The following is a 23,740-nucleotide window of genomic DNA, read 5'->3' on the forward strand; positions in this document are numbered from 1 at the left end:
ACCCCAATGGCTCTGATTTGATCATTACACATTGTATGCCTGTATCAAAACAGCACATGCACCCAACAAATACATACAACTATTATGTACCTATAATAACTAAAAATACATGTTTTAAAAGGAAGGATTATTGCATAGTTTACACATTCATTACATATTTGTCTTGCAAAAAAAAGATTATACATTTTTGACTTCCAGGGAAAATAAAAGCTTACAACCTTCTATACTGACACTCTATGAAGCTGAGCGAGGGATTCTGGATGTTATTAGTCACATGATCCTAATGACATTGCTCAGAATTGAAGGTTCTTGCTATATCCTTAAATATTCCCTTTCTTTTTTTTTTAAAAAAAAGGTTTTTATTTTGATATAATTTGAGCTTACAGAAAATTTACAAGAATAGTACAAGGAACTTCTATATACCCTTTATCCACATTTGCCAAGTTTATACACGCATATTTTTCTCCACTTGCTTTATAATTCTGTGTATATAATTATATACATATATGTGTGTAATCCACAGTGCAATGATTTAATCCACATCCACAGTGTGTGCTGTTGTGATACAGGCATATAATGTGTAGTGACCAAATCAGGGTAAACGGAGTATTTTACATACATATATGTGTGTATATAAAATATAGATAGAATTTTTTCCTGCACCACTTCAGAGTAAGTTATAAGACCTCAGATACATCATGTTCCTTTAAGATTATATGTGGTAGTGTGTCTTTCCTTTGAACAAGGAAACCTCTGACAATAACCACAGTATAATGATCAAAATCAAGAGTTGTAACATTGACACAGTACAATGATTTAATCGGCAGTCCATATTCAAATATTGTCTATTCTCCAAGATCAGTCCAGGATCACTCATTATTTTTAATTGTCATGTCTCTTTACTGTCATTCAGTCTGGAACAATTCTTCAGCCTTTGTGTTTTTGACTTTGAAATTTTGCATAGTACAGGCCAGTTATTTTGTAGAATATTGCTCAATTGACTTGTGTGATATTTCCTTATGCTTAGATTTGGGTTACAGATGTGTGGCAAGAAAACCATATAGGTGATGTTGTGGGCCAGGCACGCTGGCTCACGCCTGTAATCCCAGCACTTTGGGAAGCCGAGGCGGGCAGATCACCTGAGGTCAGGAGTTTGAGACCAGCCTGGCTAACATGGTGAAACACTGTCTCTACTAAAAATACAAAAAAATTAGCTGGGCATGGTGGTGTGTGCCTATAATCCCAGCTACTCGGGAGGCTGAGGCAAGAGAATTGCTTGAACCCAGTAGTGGAGGTTACAGTGAGCTGAGAACGTGCCACTGCACTCCAGCCTGGGCGACAGAGAGGGACTCAGTTTAAAACAAAACAAAACAAAACAAAACAAACAAACAAACAACAACAACAACAAAGAAGTGATGTTTGTTGTGTCTTTCTCAGTGCATTATTGTATTGGGATGCCTATGATGTTGATTTGTTCCAATTTCAGTATTGTTAAACTTTATCACTTGCTTAAGATGACGTCTGCAAGATTTTTCCAATGAAAGTTACTATTTTTTCTTTATAATTAATAAGTAATTTATGGGGAGATGCTTTGAGATTTTGTACATATCTTGCTCTTCATCAAATTGGTTTGCTTACCAATTTTAGCATTCGTTAGTGATTTTCTAACACCCATCCTTTATTTTATATGCATTAGCATTCTACTGTCAGAAAATGTTTTCCCTTGTCCTCCATAAATCTAACTAATTATTTATTTTTATCAGTATGGACTCATGGATTCTTATGTTAGTCAACGAGTCATAATTCATTACTATCACTATTTATTTTGTTGCTTTAAATGTCTTGCATGTGGTCAGTGGAAATCTTAAGCTGGCTTTTGTGTCTTTTGGGCGTGTTTCCATCATTTTTTCTGGAACACTTTTGTACTTTCTCGCACAAGATGTTCCAGGCTCATTTTGTACTTATTCTGCCATAACCCTGAAATCAATCTTTTTTTTTCCCACAGAGCTTTGGTTCTTTTTAGGGGAGAATGCTAAATAAAAACCAAGCTCTGGCAGGTGTTAATACCGGAGTGCAATTTACTTCTAGTGTAAGTAGCTCTCAGTGTACACAGCTAGGAAACACACATGCACACACGTGTACACACACACACACATGCACACACACATATTTATAGTTATTTCTCTTCTACTTATCATCTATGTGTTAGAAATCCTGGGTTATTTCTCATACCTCCAATTCCAACTCAACACCATAGGCTTTTTATTGCAGCCTTCCCCTTTCCATATTTGTAACTTTCATCTCCAACAGTGAAAAACCTGGCTGCCACTATCCAAAATATTTACTAATTTATTCAGACTTAGAAACTAGTGCTAGAATTCTTAACTCATACTATTGCCAAAAGTAAACCTATGTACTAGAGTTCAATCTTTATTTATAATTATTTTGAGGATAAAAATTGTATACAATCACAGGCATAAATCTGGAGTCCGATTTGCTGAGTTTTGACAAATGCATGCATCTGGATGTCCTGCATTCCTATGAAGATATAGACATTTAAAAAATCATTCCAAAAAGTTCACTTGCACCCCTTTCTAGTCAATCTTTTCAGAATAAACTAATTTACATATTTGTTTTACTATAGATTAGTTTGCTTTTTAAGTGGAATCATAGAGTATGTATATATTTTTATATTTCATTTTCAATTCCTCTACAATTTAACTATACTTCTTTCAGCATTTTTATAGTGTAGCTCTGCATAATTATTTCTAAATCTGAACGCTCATTTTCATATTTACATGAAACTCTGCTCTTATTTAGCAGGATTGCTAAAGCAATTGTAGTGAGAGAGATTGTCTTACTATAAAAGAATGCTAGAAAAGAATGGAATCCTGCTGATCTGAAACTAAAAACTCTGGGAATTAATTTTTATGAGACCCAGTATAAAACTGGTTGCATAAATCAGATTATCATCATACCACTGAGCTACTGATCATCATTTAGATTCCTCAAAATCCACATCAATTCATCAGGCATACGTTCACTTATTCTGATATTCATTCACTCATTTAGAAGTATTTATTCTAAATACTTCTGACCACATCCCAGATACTGTTCCAACTATTGGAGACCTGGCAGTGAAAAACTAGGTAATGTTCCCCATTCTGCTGGAGCTTCATGTATTCTATTTCCAGTGCTCTTCATTTTCTCTTTTTTTTTTTTTTTTTTGGAGATGGAGTCTAGCTCTGTTGCCCAGGCTGGAGGGCAGTGGCATGATCCCGGCTCACTGCAAGCTCCGCCTCCCAGGTTCATGCCATTGTCCTGCCTCAGCCTCCTGAATATCTGGGACTATAGGTGCCCGCCACCACGCCTGGCTAATTTTTTGTATTTTTAGTAGAGACGGGGTTTCACCATGTTAGCCAGGATGGTCTTGATCTCCTGACCTCAGGATCCACCCGCCTCGGCCTCCCAAAGTCCTGGGATTACAGGTGTGAGCCACCGTGCCTGGCCTATTTTCTTTTTTTCTTTTTTTTTTTTAATGTAGATTGAGGTTTCAGTCTGATATTTTTATGGGCTGAATGTTCGTGTCCCATGAAATTCATATGTTGAAGCCTTAACCCCCAATGTGATAATATTTGGAGATGGGGTCTTTGGGAGGTAATTAGATCATGAGGATGGGGCCCTGGTCGGGTAAGATTGCTGTCTTATGAAAAGAGACCCCAGAGAGTCTGCTTTCTTCTCTTTACCATGTGAGGACACAGCAAGAAGGCAGCCGTCTGCAAGCCAGGGAGATGGACCTCTCCAGATCCGGAACATGCTGGCATCCTCATCACAAACTTCTAACCTCCAGAACTGTGAGAAAATAAATCACTGTTGTTTATGCCATGTAGTCTGTAGTATTTTGTTATGGCAGCCTGAACAGACTGAGACAGATATCATACTTCCTTCAGTACTTCTCAGAGAGTTAAGTATGCGCGCAATGGCTTACCTCAGTTTTTATTCATCTGAGAAAGTATTTCTCCTTCATTTTTGAAGGATACTTTTGCTGGGTATAGAATTCTGGTTGGCATTTTAAAATTTCCAGCACTTTAAAGATGTCACCCCCTTGTCTTCTGTTTTGTACGGTTTCTGATGAGAAGTTGGCTACAATTCTTATCTTTGTTCCTCTGTATGTAACATATCTTTTTCTTCTCTGGTTCCTTCAAGATTTTTTCTTTTTCTTTTCAGTAATTTGAACATGATATACCTCGGAGTAGTATATAAGGGAAATAGAAGCCTCATCTTCCTTGTATGTGGCAAGAGAATTCCACCAAGAAGCTTTCTGCTGTTTGATATATGTTGGTCCCTTGACTATGGTGCCCTCCCTAACCCCTAGTCCTCATCAAATCCTATTCAGGTATTAGGAACTAGCTCAAGTCCTGAGTTTGTGAGACTAGTAGATACCATGCTGTATTTTCTTGACCTACAAACCTTTTCTCCTTTGAACTAGACACATTTTAGACTAAACTTGTTTTTTCTTCTGTAAAATGATTTTAAAATGCTTTACCATCCACAATCTTCTTAGACATATTCTCTTTACTTCTAAAAATTAGTCCAGGATTTAAGCAGTCTTTTTTTTCCTGTTTGTTTTTTAGTACGTTGTCAAGTAAAACCTTACAGGTCTTTCCTCTATTAGTATAATTAATTTATTCAGCTCATACGATTAACTTAATTAGGTTGTTTTCCTTTTAAATAGGTGAGCAGGAAGGTGAGAGGAGGAAGGCAGGTAAGGGCTGGGTGGCTTCGTCAGTGTGTAGCCTGCACAGTCACACTGGGCCCACACTAAGAGGGATCCTGTGCTTGGTTTTATGCTGTGCTGTTGCCATCTTGAAATTCCTAATAACATTTGAACAAAGGGCCCTACAATTTCACTTTACATTGGGTTACCCTGAAAATTAGGTAGCTGGGTCCTGGGTGTGGGATTGACATCTTGGTTGGGACTTTGGACAGTCAGAAGGTATTGTAAGGTGCTTGTCTTGAGCAGATAAGAAAGAGATACAAGAAGGCAGAGCCCTCCCCAAGGCAGCAATTCCAAAATATTCTTCTACAGGGCATTTCATTTATGTGTTATGTGTGAAAAGGCATTATTAGGCAAATACACTTCAGAAATGTATTAAGAAAATTTAAATACTTTTTGTTAGAAAAGAATGTTTCAGTTATAAATTTGATGAGCAGCACTGTGATAACCAAAATAGGATGTTGTCTGCAGCATTTCCAACACTCATTTTGCTGTGGCTACTAGTCTGTGGGAACAAGTTTTCTTCAGAGTGCAGTTTGGCAAATGGGGACAGTAGTTCCAGGTTCCCAGAGTGAGGAGACCCACTCCCAGCAGCAGCTTCGGTGACTAGGCTTGTGGATTGTCTAGTTGAGTGAGAAGAAAGGATCATTGCTCTCCAGTGACAGACCAAAGACATTGTTACATGCATGAGTCTCGGGTTGACTCTATCCCCATCTCTATTCCTAAATGCCTTCCAGGTGATATCTTTCTTTCCTTTTCCTCTTTAAGATTGCCCTTCAATGTACACCTTGGTCAATTTTTATCTTTATGAAAGATTAGAGGGTATGTGCCTATTAAATCATAAATAAGTCTGCAACATGCATGTCTCGTCTGGAAACTTTGGGTGGATATTCTCCAATGAGCACACACGAAAAAAAGGAGACTTGGCCTCTGTACTATAGATGCACAAACTCATTTATTACTAAATGAATAAAAGCAGTGATCAGAGTCTGGGTCCCTTCCTCTTTGGGGATCCCTATGCACAGCATGCTCTGCATATTCCCAGGAAGCCATAGAAATAACATCGTAAGTGATCCTGTATTACCCTCTAATGTAACCATCAGCCTTACTCTATAAATCAGCTGGAAAATGAGCCTACACTTAAGGAGCTTGTGCCTAGCACACAGCAGACCACTCAGGAGTATGTGAGCGAAGATGGGGAGGAGTAACTGGGGATCACACACTGGAGCTCTTCAGAAGTTGGCACAAGCTAGTGGGTAGATTGCCAGTGAGTCTTCATTATGTGCCCATTACTTTCAGAGCATATTTAATATCCAATAGTGATATGGTTTCAAGCCATGGTTTGCAATTCTGGCTCAATCACATATGAGAATTTTAAAAAGAAAAAGAATAAGTTACACTACCTTTCTCAGATTTTGATTCAGTTGGTATGAGTTGGGCACAAGAATCTGAATTTTCAACAAATACTTCCAGTGAATCTGATGCAGAGCTCAAGAACTAAGGCAATAGAGTAAACTTTAGACAAAAAGTGTTAAAAGTACACTTCAAAGTCAGCAGAGCTGAGCTGAGAAACAACAGATGTTAATGTAATCTGGAAAAACCTTTGCATTCCCTTTTTTCCTTACAGATCCTCTTCTTCCTATAGAATACTTCTGGTGACAAAAGAACCTATCACTCTTCTCTGGGATTCTAATTGTTTTTCTAAACATTTTCTAATTATTTTTCCAAATATTTTTATTTCATTATCACTGTAACTTTTAAAAACTGTTTTTATTGTGTCTTCGGAGGAAAATAATTACACAGTATACAGTACTGTAAATATGCTGTGAAGCTCCAATTATAACTAAAAAGACTATATATGTGTGTGTGTGTGTGTGTGTGTGTGTGTGTGTGTGTGTCTGTGATTAAAAAGAATTATGCCTTTCATGGATTGTCTTCAACAATTACTCTGAAGCTTTTTTCACCAGTTAGTTTTTACAATTCAGTTTTGTATCATACTACATTTTCCAGTATAAAATCAGTTTATAAAAAACTTATTTTACAATGAACACTCATATGCCTACTGCCTAGATTCTGCTTCTAATGTTTTACTCTACTTGTCTTTAACACATATCTATTCAGTTTCTTTTGCTCATCTCATCCTTTAATCCATCTTAACTTTTGATGCATTCCAAAATAAACTGCAAACATCAGAACACTTCCTCCTAAACAGTCTGCAATATATGTTTTTGTTTGTTTGTTTTTGTTTTTTTTAAATTGTGTTTTACTTTAAGTTCTGGGATACATGTGTAGAACGTGCAGGTTTTTTACATAGGAAAACGTGTACCGTGGTGGTTAGTCTGCAATATATATTTATTATAATTTTTTGACCTAAGGTTTATATACAAAGAAATTCACAAATATTAAGTGTATATTTGTTAAATTTTTCTAAATGCAAACCTCTATGTGATGCAAATCCTTATTAATGTACAGAACCTTGCCACCACTTCAGAATGTTCCTTCTTACCTTTTCCCAGGCAATCCTTACCTCTTGTTTGTGCCAAGATTTTATTTAAATGGAATCATACAGTATGTACTATTCTCCTTTCACTCATTAGAATCTTCTTTTTTTGTATTTTTTGTTGCTATGTCATAGTTGAACATATTTTGGGGGGTACATGTGATATTTTGATACATGTATATAATGCATAATGATCAAATCAGGTAACTGGGATATCTATCACCTAAAACATTTATCTTTCCTTTGTGTTGGGAATATTACAATTCTTCTCTTCTAGCTATTTGGAAATACATGATAAATTATAGTTAACTTTAATTCCCCTACTGTACCAATGAATATTAGAACTTATTCCTTCCATCTAAATGTATTTTTGCAGCATAGTATTATGAGACTCATCCATATTGATGTTTGTATAAGTAATTGGTTCCTATTTATTGCTGAGTAGTGTTCCATTGTGCGAATATATCATAATTTGTTTACCCATTTCCTGTTGACGGATATCTGGGCTGTTTTCAGTTTTGGGCTATTACAAATGAAACTGCTGTGAGTATTCATGTTCAAGTGTTTCTGTGAACGTATGCTTTGTTCCTCTTGGGTGGAAATCTCAGAGTAGAACTGCAAATTGACATTTGCAGGAAGAGCTAATCACTGAATTGGGTAATAGGGAAGACTGAATCTGGGAAATGCAGCTAAAATTTTACAGGGTTTCCTATGTATCACTTGGCATACATTATCTGACTTACATTTTTCTAAGTTGAATTTTTCCATTCGGTGGTTAAGAGTAGAGTTTGGAGGCCAGGTGCAGTGGCTCATGCCTGTAATTCCAGCACTTTGGGAGGCTGAGGTGGGCGGATTGCTTGAGGTCAGGAGTTCGAGACCAGCCTGGCCAACATGGTGAAATCCTGCCTGTATTAAAAATACAAAAATTAGCAAGGCTTTGTGGCACGTGCCTGTAGTCCCAGCTACTTGGCAGGCTGAGGCACGAGAATCCCTTGAACCTGGGAGGCGGAGGTTGCAGTGAGCCAAGATCGCGCTGCAACACTCCGGCTTGGGTGACAGAGCAAGACTCTGCCTCAAAAAAAAAAAAAAAAAGTGGAGTTTGGACATTGGTGGCTTGTCTTATATGACCTTTTGGTGGCATTTTATTAACTATTAAATATACTCAAATACAACTAATATGCAATCAGTTTTTTTGTTTTTTAATTTGTAGTTAAGTTGTCTGAATGCCTGACAAGATGGAATTCCGTGCAGGTATTAGAGGGGAAGCTTTGATATCTTGTGTTTTATCTTAAAAATTCACATGGATCCTTACTTTTTATGTTATTTCTTTGACAAAATGATAATAAAAATTGCTTGTGATCTGTGGAAAAATTTATTTGACAGAGAAGTTGCACTATATTTTTATCACCGGATTAAAAAAAGATGAGCATAATTTTAAAATATTATAAACTTAAAATACGGAGAAAAACATGTACACAATATTTCAAGCTGTGTTTTGAATGGAATCATTCCTCCAGACATTTAATATAAGAAGCATATATTATAACTTTTAAAGTCATACATATAAGCTCTAAATTGTAGACTTGAAAGTACACTTGTAGATATTTTTACTCAGTATTATTTGGAAAATAATATATATCCAACCACATAAAACATTTCTTATGAATTTAATATAAGGGTAACTAAAAAGGTACTTATGAGTTAGTTTATTTTCCCTCTCCTGACACTTGGATAAAGTGAATACTCTAGGAAGAAGCACCTTGTTCATTTATACTGTGGCCATGTTCCCTGGAGCTACGTGTATACTTGTAGGAAAAGCACAGGCTAGAAAAGGATTCATAATTGTGTTCATTCTACTGAATTTTTTATTCAACAAAATTTATCATACTTTTAGTAGCAAATTGTTACACTGTGCACTAATGATGTAATCATGAATGTTTTGTGTCGAGTTCATTCCCTATGTGAAACCCGTTATGCATTGTCCCATTTTATCCTTCTACCAACCTTATTATGCATTTTCTCACTTTTACTTGCTATTTTTATTTTATTTAAAAAAATACTTTCAACTTTTATTTTAGATTCAAGGGGTACATGTGCAGATTTGTTATCTGGATATATTTCATGATGCTGAGGTTTGGGGTGCAAATGATCCTGTTATCCAGGTAGTGAGCATAGCAGCTATGAGTTTTTCAGCTCTTCTTCCCTCCCTGGCCCCTCTAGTAGTCTTCAATGCCTATTGTTCCTATATTTATGTCCATGTGTACCCAGTGTTTTGCTCCCACTTACAAGTGAGAACATGCAGTATTTGGTTTTCTGTTCCTGTGTAATTCACTTCGGATAATGGCCCCTAGCTGCATCCATGTTGCTACAAAGGATATATTTACTCACCATTTTATATATGAGGAAACTGGGGTTTAAGTAAGAAAAGTAACTTGTTTGTGGTCCCACAATTTGCAAGCTGAGGAGGGATTCCAACACAGGCAGGCTGACTCTAAACCCATACTCTGAATTGTTAGTGGAGAGCCAGCCAGTTATCTCATGTCATTATACTGAACATCACGGTGATTTTGTTTATCTGGAAGGAGTGAAAGCAAGCAGCATAAATGTTGGATAGAGGAAACACTTGATTTTATAATTTCCACTGATTATATTATACAGCATTTTTTCCCCTCCATTCCATTCCGTAAGACCACTAGTGGGTCAGACTGGCCTGAGTCAGGCTGGCGGTCCTTTGGATTGGAGGGTCACATGATCCAATGCTTAGAGAGTAATCGATTTTCACAGTGTCCTGTCTCACAGCTCACCACTGACAGGAGTGACCAAGAAGAGCATAGGCTCTAGGACTTATGACTTGAGTAGGACAAGGAAGGTTTCCAAAAAAGAGTCGCTTTTTCTATTGCAAAGTCTTTCTTCCATTTAGATCTCACCAAAGATGCTCCTGTGAGAAACATTTTACCTAGTAGTCAATATTTATTTGTTTAAATCATTTACAACCATGTTTTAAAAGGCATTGCCAAGTAGATATGGATATCTACTTTGGTTAACATCAAGATTTATTTTTCTAAGAAGTTTCAGATATATTGATTAGCATGAGGCTGTGATACTTGATTCATCTTAATACTTTAAAAACGTCTGCTTAAATCTGACACTGGTTCCCTATTGAATACTGTGTAAGATTGATGCGTCTCCATTAGACTTTCTAGGAGTTTAGTGCTACTCTAGCTATCCAGCCTTTGTTCCCTATCACCCAAATAAACTTGGTATTTTAATTGGACCAATTTCCTTGCTCTCCTACAAATACCCGTTCTTTCCTGCCTCCTTGCTCATGTTGGTTTTGCCAACCCATTCTCTAAGCTTATTCAGAATAAGCCATTCCAGCTGTCATTTCACCTCCTCTTTGAACCTTTACCTGGTACTATAGTGGTTAAGAAAGTAAACTCTGGATTTAGATACACTTGTACCTGGCAACTTTTTCTACCTTTCTTAGTTCATTTTTTTCACCTGTGAAGTAAGGATAATAGTAGTTGATATGGTTTGGCTCTGTCTACACCCAAATCTCATCTCAAATTGTAATCCCCACATATTGAGGGAGGGACTTGGTGAGAGGTGATTGGATCATGACAGCAGCTTCCCTCATGCTGTTCTTCTGATAATGAATGAGTTCTCATGAAATCTGATGGTTTAAAAGTGTTGGCAGTTTCCACCCCCCACTACCATGTAAGACGTGCCTCACTTCCCTCTCCCCTTCCACTGTGATTTTAAGTTTCCTGAGGTCTCCCCAGCCATGTGGAACTGTAAGTCAATTAAACCTGTTTTGTTTATAAATTACTCAATCTCAGGGAGTTCTTTATAGCAGTGTGAAAATGGACTAATATGGAAAATTGGTAGCAGGAGTGGGCACTTCTAGAAAGATACCTAAAAAATGTGGGAGCAACTTGGAACTGGGTAATGGGCAGAAATTGGAATAGTTTGGAGGGCTCAGAAGAAGACAGGAAGATGAGGGAAAGTGTGAAACTTCCTAGAGACTTGTTGAATGGTTGTGACCAAAATGCTGATAGCGATATGGAAAATGAAGTCTAGGCTGAGGTGGTCTCAGGTGGAGATGAGGAACTTCTTGGGAACTGGAGCAAAGGTCACTCTTGCTATGCTTTAGCCAAGAGGCTGATGGCATTTTGCCCCTACCCTAGAGATCTATGGAACATTGAACTTGAGAGAGATGATTTAGGGTATTTGGCAGAAGAAATTCCTAAGCAGCAAAGCATTCAAGATGTGACCTGGCTTATTCTGAAAGATTCAGTTATATGCATTCACGAAGAGATCATTTGAAACACAAAGTTATGTTTGAAAGGGAAGCAGAGCATAAAGGTTTGGAAAATTTGCAGCCTGTCCATGTGGTAGAAAAGAAAAACCCATTTTATGGAGAGGAAGTCAAGCCAACTGCATAAATTTGCATAAGTAATGAGGAGCTGAATGTTAGTAGCCAAGACAACAGGGAAAGTGTCTCCAGGGCATATCAGAGACCTTCACAGAAGCCCCTCCCATCACAGAATCAGAGGTCTAGGGGAAAAATGGCTTTCTGGGCCAGGCCCAGGACCCTGCTGCTCTGTGCAGCCTCAATACTGATGCTCTGCATCCCAGCCATTCCAGTTCCAGCTATGGCTAAAAAGGGCTAAGGTACAGCTCAGGCTGTTGCTTCAGAGGGTGCAAGCCCCAAGCCTTGGCAGCTTCCAGGTGGTGTTGGACTGGCAGGTGTGCAGAAGACAAGAGCTGAGCTTTGGGAGCCTCCAACTAAATTTCAAAGGATGTATGGAAATGCCTGGATATCCATGCAGAAGTCTGCTGCAGAGGTGGAGCCCTCATGGAGAACCTCTACTAGGGCAATACAGAGGGGAAATGTGGAGTTGTGCAGCCCCCACACAGAGTCCCCACTGGGGCACCACCTAGTGGAGCTGTGAGAAGAGGGCCACCATCCTCCAGACCCCAGAATGGCAGATCCATTGACAGCTTGCACTGTGCACCTGTTAATACTGCAGGTACTCAACACCAGCCCAGGAAAGCAGCCAAGGTGGGTGTACCCTGCAGAGCTACAGGGATGGAGCTGGCCAAGGCCTTGGGAGTCCACTCCTTGTGTCAATATGCCCTGGATGTGAGACATGGAGTCAAAGGAGATTATTTTGGAGCTTTAAGATGTAATGAGTGCCCTGACAGGTTTTAGGCTTGCATGGGGCCTGTGGCCTCTTTGTTTTGACCAATTTCTCCCATTTGGAATGGGACCATTTACCCAATGCCTGTATCTCCATTGTATCTTGGAAGTAACTAACTTGTTTTTGATTTTTACAGGCTCCCAGTGGGAAGGGACTTGCCTTGTCTCAGATGAGACTTTGGACTTGGACTTTGAGTTAATGCTGGAATGAGTTAAGACTTTGTGGGACTGTTGGAAAGGCATGATTGGTTTTGAAATATGAGAAGGACACGAGATTTGGGCGGGGCCAGGGGTGGAATGATATGGCTTGACTGTGTGTCCCCATCCAAATCTTATCTCAATTGTAATCCCGATGTGTTGAAGGAGGGACCTGGTGGGAGGTGATTGGATCATGAGGGCAGTTTCCTCCATGCTGTTCTCATGATAGTGAGTGAGTTCTCATGAGATCTCATGCTTTAAAAGTGTTTGGCAGTTCCCCCCATCCCTCCTGCCACCATGTAAGATGTGCCTTGCTTCCCCTTCACCTTCCATCATCATGGTAAGTTTCCTGAGGGCTCCAAACCATGTGGAACTGTGAGCCAATTAAACCTGTTTTGTTTATAAACTTCCCAGTTTCAAGGAGTTCTTTATAGTGTGAAAATGGACTAATACATTAAAGTGGCTCCCATGATCCCTGCTCTGATGTGTCTTTCCCTCCCTTTGAACATGGGCAGGACTTGCAACTTGCTCCTAACCAACAGAATATGGCAAAGGTAACAGAATATACATGATTGCATTTACATGATTGTGTTACATATGATTGTAACTTCTGTTTTGATAGGAAATCCTCTTCCTTATGCTTTGAAGAAGCAAGCTGCCAGGTAATGAGCTGCCTCATGGAGAGGGCCACGTGGCAGGAGCTGAAAGTAGCCAACAGTCAAAAAGAGACTGAGGCCCTCAGTCTGGCAGCCTGCAAGAAACTGAATGCTGCCAACAGTCATGTGCTTGGAAGCTGATCCTTTCCCAGTTGTGCCTCAGATGAGAGCCCGGTTCTGGCCCACACCTTGATTATAGCCTAGCAGAGGACCTAGCTCAGCCATGCCTGGACTTCTGACCCAGAAAACCATGAAATAATAAAGTATGTTGTTTTAAGTTGCTAAATTTGTGGTAATATTATTATGGAGCAAAAAATAACTAATATAGATACTATGTACCATATATGATTGTTGTGAGAATTAAATGAAATAATGCATGTAAAGGCTTAGTACTGTCTTTGGCACACAATAGATACTCAACAGCTAACAGGTTCATGCCCTGACTTCCACCCTCTGCCTTCCAGTTTTCACTGATCGAGCAATAGTTGAATCCCTGTAGCACTTACCAGTGTTGGAAGAGACATTTAAGTATATTTAGTCTCATCTTGCAGCTGGTATTTACATTCTTCTACTAATTTACTTTCTGTCTAGTCTTTGCTAAAATAGCTCCAGTGACATGCAGCTCATTCTTGAGGCTTCCCTTTTTACAAAAGTCATGGCTCTGGCATCCTTTGCTAATCAGGACATAGTCTCTCTGAGGCCCACAAGATCAGCAGACTTGCATCGTGATCTTTTGAAACCGCAGCCCTTTTCAAACATATCTGCTGGAGCGTTATTACAACAGACTATATTTAAATAGCCAATGAGCATATAAAAAGGTGTTCATAAGCATTCCACCAGCTTCCACCCACACCCTGAAGGCCCAATGCCATATTAACCACTTGCCCAAGGAAAGGGCTCTTTTCCTCAAGGAAGACTGCTCTCTTCTTCAGAATCTAGTGTCAATTTCCTCCCTGGTTTTCAGAGCATGCTAGATAGGGGAAATTTCACTTCCCTGCCACCCACATGGAAATGACATTTCTCTTTGATAGGGATAATTAAGATTTTCTCAGTCTTGTAAAAAGTGTAAACAAAAGCATCTTAAACATTAAAAAAGATGTTCAGTATCACTAGTCATTAGAAAAATGCAAATTAAAACCACAATACTTCACCAATATAGCTACATTAAAAGACTAACAATACCAAATTCTTGGCAAGTATGTGGGGAATGTGAAACTCCATCTCTGGCAGGTGTGCAGTTTGGCACAACTACTTGGAAAACTTGGCAGTATGTGCCAAAGCTAAACATTTACCTATTTAGCAGTTCCACTCCTGGGTGGATGCCTAACAGAAATGTGTGCTTATGTCTGCCAGATGATATATACAAGAACATTTATAGCAGCTTTATTCATAGTAGTTCAAATGGGAAAATAACCCCAAATGTCCATCAAAGGAGAATGGGTAAATAAACCATTGTGGATATTTGCACAATGGAATACTACACTGCAATAAAAAATACTAATTGCAACATGGATGAATCTCTCAGACATGATGTTGAGTGAAAGAAGCTAGACATTAAACAGTAAAATACTCAGTGACCTTATGTATATGAAGCTCAACAATAGGCACAACTAATCTGCTGTGGTAGATGTTAAAATGATGGTTATTTGGGGGGCAATATTGCTTGCAAGAACATTCAAGAGTGCTGGGAATTTCTAAGTCTTGATCAATGTGGTCGGTTACATGGGTATACACTATGTAAGTGAAAAAATGCATTGAGAAATACTGATAAAATGTGTGGACTTTACAGTGTGTTAGGTATACTTCAATAAAAAGCATTTACAAAGTGTCCGTTGGGTTGCTCAGCTTCTGGGTTTTTTTCATTCACCAATTTAGGGAATAACAGGTTGTCATTAAAGGCAGGCTAGATAACTGAGAAATAAATGAATTTGTTTCAGTATGCAGCTCTTGATAGCGTTTTTTTGAGACAGGGTCTTGCTTTGTCTCCCAGGCAGGAGTGCAGTGGTGCGATCATGGCTTACTGCAGCCTCGAAGTTCTGGGCTCAAGTGATCCTCCCTCCTTACCCTCCTGAGTAGTTTGGACTACAGGCATGTGCCACTATACCTGGCTATTTTGTTTTGGTTCCTGACACACGGTCTCTATGCTGGAGGCTGACAACTACCCACAGAACACCTGTGATGAGGTGGCAGTGACAGAGCTTTTTGTCCCACTCTGCTGCCTTAGCAAACGTACAAGCTGGCATTTGAAGGTCTATCTTTACTGCAAATCTTTTCAACAGGGGAAAAAAATACTATTTTTTGTAGGCACGTGCAAATCCATCAGGGACACTTTTAGAATAATCTGAACCTCCGAGCATCTATTTCCTTGCAGACTTCAAGTGTCACAATAGCAGTATCTAGTGGATGAAGAGACTTTCTTTTCAACTGAGCAGTAAGCAGGAATGAGTGCAGAAACCCTCCCTGGGTTCCTAAGAGATGGAATTCCTTTTCTTGCTGTTACTGTAGAGTTTCTAATTCCCTAATTTACTGCCAGTGTGGATACAGATGCCTCTGGTGCCTGGTGTCACTGTTCCATTAGCAGGTTTTGCACATTTTATTGCTAAGCAACAATTAGCAGTGTGAATCCTGCCTTCTGTGATTTCAATTTGGGCTTCACACATGGAATTTTGCTTTCATCTTTGCAACACAGCAACAGTGTTCACTGTTCAGTGAAAGCTGTTTTAGAAGAACCTGAGAAAAAAAATTGAGGAGGTAACAGCAGGTGTTCAACCATTCAGTGGTATGGTTTTGAAATGTTATTTATGAAAGAACATTCTCTAATTAGATATCCAATAATTTGAAATAATGCTAAAGGTTGGAGATAAACTCAAAGCAATTCAATTTGTCCTTAAGGGGGAAATGATAACAGTAGAATAATTATAAAAATCCTGAAAGAGAGCAAACCGAAGGTCCATAGGAAAAAGAAAAAGTATTTTAGCAAAAAAAAATTTCTCATGACAATAATGAAAGGAAATGCTTTCTTTCCAACCTAATACCATGCAAAATTCTTTTCATTGAGTTAATGGGATATTATGAAAATTTAATGGAAATAATAGATCTAGAAGAAGAAGTAAGTAAAAGAGTATAGGAAACAGGAAAATAACTCCATTAAGTTAAATGTAACCTGGTTCTTTATCCATAAGGGAAGAAAAATGACCATGCTTCAGTTTAAATATTGTTTTTATGGAAGTGCAGCTTATTGTGAAACATTCTTGTTAGAGAAGTAAAATTATTAACATTTAAGAATTCAGCAAACATAAATGCATGCTTTTTTAACATATAAAAGAATATCGTTTAAAAAAATTCTGTTGGGTAAACGTACTCACCCTCTTGTGTTGAAGAGGCTTAACTGTGGTTAAGCCACTTACAGAAATAGGGTCTGGACATTTTATTCTTTTCTTAACAAGAGGTCTGTTTCCTAGTCTATTCTTAGAGTCTTGAAGAAAGACCCAGGGAGGATCATAGTAGAGAAGAGCCCTAACTGAAGAAGGAGAAAATATTAGATGTTGGATCCTCTCTTGTAGCTCTCGGAAATACACAGTAAGTGTTTTAAGTGGAACAAGGATTTATAGGGGATTAAATTTTGGAGTTAAGAGGTATTGGTCATGGATGAGCCAAATTCTCTTAGAATGTAAGAAACTCTTTGACTGAAAACCTTTTCTCTAAAACTCTCTGACTTAAAAGATAGTTAATTCAAAGCATTTGGTTCTACTTTGAACAGCGATTTCTTAAATCTTTGACTTGGGGTTCATTGAACAAGATCTGCCTCCCTTTAACTTCACCTCATTCAGTTTGACATTTATCGAATTTACTATGAAGACTCTGTGCAGTTATTTGAATAAATAAAAGGCTTCTTGTCCTCAAAGAACATACAGCCGAATGGGCAAGACAGTTAAATAAATAGCGTATCATGTTTAAGTACAAGGCTAGGGAATGGTACTAATGCTATGATGGTACCAGAGAAGTTACCTTAGCTAATTTTGAGGGCAGAAGATCAAGGAAGGATTCCTGCAGGTTATGGTGTGTGAACTGCTTGGCTTTTTTATGAAGCTGCAAGTAATAAATCTACGGATGAATACAGTTGGAAATGATAATGCGGATAACTCTGGAGGGGAGTTGAGGAGAGGAAAGAGGCTTGACAGCAACTACCATGGTTTATTCCATGTCTTCCTATATTTTGAGAGTATGTTACAGTAAGAATATATTTACACATGGTAAAAAGTATACAAAAATTTAAAAAAGAAAGAGAATGTCTTTTCCCTTAGAATGGCCTTTCAAATATTTGAAGATGGATCTCTTGCTCCAGGCTAAACCGCAGCTCTCAGAGTGGAATGTCATAATATATGTGAGATGCCCTGTGAAGTGCTTGCCATAGGACTTAAACAGATGTTTGCTTCAACCCTCTTCTCTCTCTCTCCCTCTGTCACCAGAAGAAGAGGTCCATCTTAGTTTTTGCCTTTGGGTTATGCTTTTGTTTTTTATATATCTCTTTTTAAAATGGAACCTATTTCTTTAGGGTATCAATGGAACAGAGTTAATCACTGAAAAAGTACAGTTATATAATCAGCTAAATAGGGCTGAATGTAAGGCTTCTGGTGATGCACACTGTATTTATCTGGGTAAGCTAAAGTTGTAGAAACAAGAGAGAAACTGAATTAAAGAACACAGCAGCTTATTTCTCTTTCCTGTGGTAGTCAGAGGTGAATGTTCTAATCTGGTGGGGAGTGCTGCTCCACTTGGTCATTTTGGGATTCAGGTGCCTTCTGGTGTGCTGTTCTGCCATCCTTTAGGGCCTTGGAATCATCTTAGTTGAAGCTGATAGCAGCCATGGATGGGTTCTAGCTAGAAAGGTAGGAAAAGACAGCAAGGAGAAAGCAGACCCACCGTGGGCTCAGAAGTAGCACACATCACTTCCAGTTTGGTTCCATTGGCAATAACTTAGTCATATGACTGCACCTGCTACAGGGGACACTGGGGAATGTGGTCTGCTTAGACAGCCATGTAACTTGCTGTAATTCAATTACAATGGAGGAAGAATATATTTTATTAAATGGTTAGCAGTTTCTGCCACACACCTCTAAGTTGCATTAACTTTCCTTAAACATTTTATTAGCTCACAATGAGTTTATAAAAATTAAATATTGCTAAAAAGATTCTAACTGGTCTTACATTTCTTTGGTATGATTTATTCTCTCAAAGTTATTATGCACTTAGTTTTACATAAAAATATTACAGTGGACATAAAATCAATTTACATCATTTCAAATTAGCTTTCAATACTTATAAAATTATATATTTCTACATTGGAGTCATTCTTACGTATGCTTCTTTCTCACTTAACGTTATTTCATGTACACATTTTCTTCTAATTTTGCCACTCCATAGAATTGCCTTTAATATCATAAAATAGTGTTCAATTACCTTTATGGCTGCATATTTTCAGATATTGATTTGTTTCTTTTTGTATCTTCCCTTTTCATTCCTCCAATTCAAGCAGGTAGCCTGCACTCCCTTGCTGCCCCGGAGAGATGTATGTCAGGTGGAGAGCAGAAGCAATGTGTAGTCTTCTGGACTTTGTTTCCAGAAGCCTAAGCCCATACTGGAACTTGGAATGTTTACTGAAGTTATGTAAGTATCCAGGGGATTTGCCAAAGACAAAAAGAAAGTATTTCTGCGAGTATAATTTCCCGAGGCCAAAAAGGAGGCCAGAGGATGTGAGAGAGGTGGAGAAAGAGGCCTGTGGGTTCCTGAGTAATGGGGATCCAGTCCTACTTGATGGCAACAGAGGTGGGGAGATGGAAAGCAGAGACAGCTCAGGCCTTGGCAAGGGTCTGGATGGCCCAAGAGTGCCATGGAGCAGTAGGGCCCTGGGTCCTTACAGGCTATGCAGACAAACGTCCTGGGACAGAAGGGTCCACCCTATCCCCCGGACCTTGCCACTGTATAAGAGTCCTGAAACTTTCTAGGGAGGTGAAAAATTTTCGAGAATGACTGAGATTATATTTTTTGCCTGCTTGGCAGATTTAGATCTCAAAGTCAGAAGTTGAACCGAGTTATAGAAAATAGACATTTCCTGCACATCTAAGTTTGGAAACTGATTTTGATATCTGCTGCTTAAATGTGGATTGCTTAATCATCCTTTGGCTGTGTCCAGGCTTTTCTTATAAGCTAACAAGGAAATGGGGCCCCATTCTAAATTTATATGATTGAGTTTTAGAACTTATATCCAGACTTTATATTATATGCTGCTAAATTTAATCTTGTTGGTTTTGACTCATTATTTCCATCTGTGGGAATAATTTTAAAAACTGATTTTATCATCTAGAATATCTATTTCTCTGTTTTGTGTTATTTGCAGAAATGACCAAACGACAGTGCATTCTGTTTTCACTGAAATGGTAACTAGAAATGTAGGAAAGGCCAGAAACAGAGATAGCATGTGGCTGCTGCTGTGGATCCCTTTTCAGTTTTAATATGTATTGCATCCTTTCTGAGTTTTGTTACTCATTCCATTTGAGTCTACATAACTGTACTCTTATTGAGACTATAGTTCCTTTTTTCACCACAGATATTGTGTATGATGTTATTTACTGCTTTGGTGATAAACATCTCTTTATTCATCATCTGTTCATATTAAGCCACACATAAGCATTTGTGTGGTGGCAGCAGAGGTGAGTGAAGAATGTACCAATGTAATGCAATGTCCTGAGTGGAATATTTCTTATCCTCATGAGGTCCCCAACGTTCATGGAATCAGTCACATACCGAATGTACTTCATGACACTGCCTGGTGAAGGTTTGCTTTGTAAGGAACAGTTAGAAAACTGCTGAAAATTGTTTTCCCTGGGCGGGGTGGTGGTAGGATTATGGATGATTTTTATTTTTTATATTGTATATTTCTGAAATGTTTGAATTTTATACTTGAATTATATTTATCTATCCATTCATTTATTCATTTAAAAATATACAGGTGTAATGGCTTGTGCCTATAGTCCCAGTTACTTAGGAGGCTGAGGTGGGAGGATTACTTGAACCCAGGAGTTTGAGGCTGCAGTGAGCTATGATCATGCCATTGCACTCCAGCCTGGGTGATAGAGTGAGACCCCATGTCTTAAAAAAAAAGAAACACAGAACCCCCCAAAATATAATGAAAGATTATATGTGCTGGGCACTTGCGATACAGTGGTGAGCAAAATCAGGTATGGTCCATTCCCCCATGGAATTTAGTGTCTAGTGGCCAGATAATAGGGCCTAGAGGCTCATACGTGTTCTGGAATCAGAATGCGTGGATTCAAATTCCAGTCTGCCATTCATTAGCTATTAATCTTGGTCAAGTTCCTTAACTAGTATTCTCCAGTTTTTTCATTTATAAAATGGGGATAATAACTGCAACTCCTCACCTCCTTGCTTAACTGGGTTGTTATGAGAATTAAGTGGAAAAATTTGTAAAACATTTGATGTGGTAGTATGTGGAATACAGTTTTTATTGTGCATGAGTATTAGTGAGGGAGACAGACATTAATTACATGTTCATACAAATACATGTGAAGCAGTAACTGTGACAGGTACTTCATGGAGTGGTTTATGGTGCCAAAGAGGGGGCAAGAGACTACAGCTGGGATTCCGATCTGGTCAGGGAGGTGTTCCTAAAAAAGTGGTGAGTGAGCTATGAGTTAATTATCACAAAAACCAATCAAGATGTAAATATCCTTTCTAGAAAAACCCTGGAAAAGATAGGTTGTGAGCAAGGCTGGATAATAGGTTGTTTGATTAATTGCCTCTTTGGTAATATCTGCTGGTTGTCTGAGCTTTTATGCAGAGTAGTCTTTGGTGGATAGCATGAGAGATATAAGAAGCAGAACATAGCTCAGAAGAAAGGGTCGGAGGGAATAAAGTGAGAGGATCAGGACTCCAGTCTGTTGGTTGCAGTGAGGTGGAGTCCATTTCCATTTGGGCAGGTCAGACCCTTCTCATGTGGTTTGATGCAGAAGCTGCAGCTTGATGCTGTCAAGGGGCCTTGGTGTCCTAATTCCAACATCAGGATATTAGACAAAGGCACAGGAGCTACAGATTATTTCTAGGCCAAACGTGTTATTGGGGAGGAAGCTACATTAGCAGTGTCCTCCAAAGGTAACAAAGTGTGCTCTCAGATTACAAATTTATTGGATTTAACAGGATGTTTTCAAAAAAAGGTCTTAGAAGTTTATTAAATTTGGCCAAATTTAAGCAAGCATCTTTATTGTAGGCATTTCAAAAACCTTTACTATGCTAATGGGCATTAGGAATCTCCCAAAGGGAGTTTCTCATGGCTTAAACCATCAGTCCCCTTGGTCATGGGCTACCATGGAATGTCTTGCAGGGCTAGTTATGAGAAGCACACGCTGGAAAATATCTTCAGATGTTGTCAAGGCTGGCTGTCAGTGGCCCACGGACAAAGAAGGCTATAGCAGGGAGAGCCTGGAAGGACCTGCCAGAAGGAGCTGGGACCGACTAGACCATCGTTAAGACTAGAAACGACCAGGAGGGGGCAGATGCAGAGTGCAGTGAAGACAGGGAGGGGCAACATCTGGGAGGAAAAGTGGGCTCCAGGAAAAACAGAGAACTTATGCCCTGACTCCCAGAGGCCATCAATTACAAGTAGACTGCATTGGGCCCCAGGGAACACAGTGCTGGAGGCTATGGGGGCCTCTACATCTTGTTTCTACTAGGTTTTGTTCATCATCACAAGCAACACAGAGCTCACATTTTGGGGAATGATGGGCAGAATAAAGCTAAGCCTGCTCCTTTTCTATCACGTTTTCCAGGTTCTCCAAGCTATCAAATCAAGAGTTTTCCTGAGATATAGTGCCCAAGGGTTTAAGATTCCCATTATTCTGAAAGTGAGAGTGCTCTGGTCTCTGACTTAATGTTTATGAGTCCTTAGGTGTTACTGATACTGATTTCCTCATCGCCAGCTCCTGGGTCTGGACTCTTGGCCTCATTTAATACTGGTGTAAAGCTGCCTCACAATAGCTTCAAGTACCTTGGGCTCCTATTTTTGATTTTAGTTTTCTACTTCCATTTTCTGATTATAAAAGTAACAAATATTCATTGTCTGAAAGTTCATAAAAATGTAACATCGAGGCAAAAAATACCCATAATCTTACCAGTGAGAGACAAGCAGTGTTGGTGGATAGCCATCCGGTACTTTCTTTCTGATTTTATTTTTTCATAAATCAAGATTATTTGTGATTCAATTTTGTATCCTGCTTCCCTCCCACTTAATCTTATGCCATGCCTTTTTCCATGTTGTTAAAGAGTCTTTAGAAACATAATTTTTAGTGGCTGCCTCATATGTTAAAGATGGAAGTATTGTAATTTACTTAGCTGTTCAATTTCCTCTTAACCATATTTGTTCTTTTCCTAATCTGAATGTCTTTCTTTTTGGTGAAGACAGGGGCTGTTAAGGACTCTTGTTTCTTATTCATATATTACTATTACACAGTTTTTCTCAAGAAGTGGGCTCATTCCTTCCATTTTCATTGATTTATTGAGCATGGTTAGCCTTCGTGTTGTCTTAGCATTTTCTCCTAAGCTTTAGCTCACGGTGCTATTTAACTTTCCTGTCCTAATCTTACCGATGCTACTCACTTGCCCTTCATTCTATCTTTGGTACATGCCCTTTCAAAACATCAATCTATTAGAAATTTCCCTGTATAGAAGCTTGGGATAGTTCCGGTTGGTGCTGAGACACATACTTCTTTGAATAGTTCTGCCTAACCAGCTGAAACTTTCAGTCATTTGCCATGTTACTACTCAAAGTGTTGGGAAATTCAATTTTTGGCCTCTCTTCCTGGCTTGTAGACAGCCCCTTCTCATTTTGTCTTCATGTGGCCTTTTTTCTATGCTTGAGGAGAGAGAGAGAGAGAGGAGGCAGAAGGCAGGAGAGGGGAGGAGAGGGGAGAAGAGGAGAAGGGAGAGGAGAGAGAAGAGATCTGGTGTCTCTTCTCCTTCTTATAGTCACCAGTCCTGTTGGATTAGGGCCCCACCCCTATGACCTTTAAAGAGTTAATTATCTCTTTATTTTATAAATTTTAAAAATTTTATTTTTGAGACTGTCTTGCTCTGTCACCCAGGCTGGAGTGCAGTGGCACACTCTTGGCTCACTGCAACCTCCACCTCCCAGGTTCAAGTGATTCTCCTGCCCAGCCTCTAGAGTAGCTGGGATTACAGGCGTGCGCTCCCATGCTCAACTAATTTTTGTATTTTTAGTGGAGACGGGGTTTCACCATGTTGGCCAGGCTGGTCTCAAACTCTTGACCTCAAGTGATCTGCCCACTTTGGCCTTCCCAAGTGCTGGGATTACAGGTGTGAGCCATCGTGCCAGG

Source organism: Gorilla gorilla, chromosome 10, assembly GCF_029281585.2.
Source record: "Gorilla gorilla gorilla isolate KB3781 chromosome 10, NHGRI_mGorGor1-v2.1_pri, whole genome shotgun sequence".
Lineage (NCBI taxonomy): Eukaryota > Metazoa > Chordata > Mammalia > Primates > Hominidae > Gorilla > Gorilla gorilla.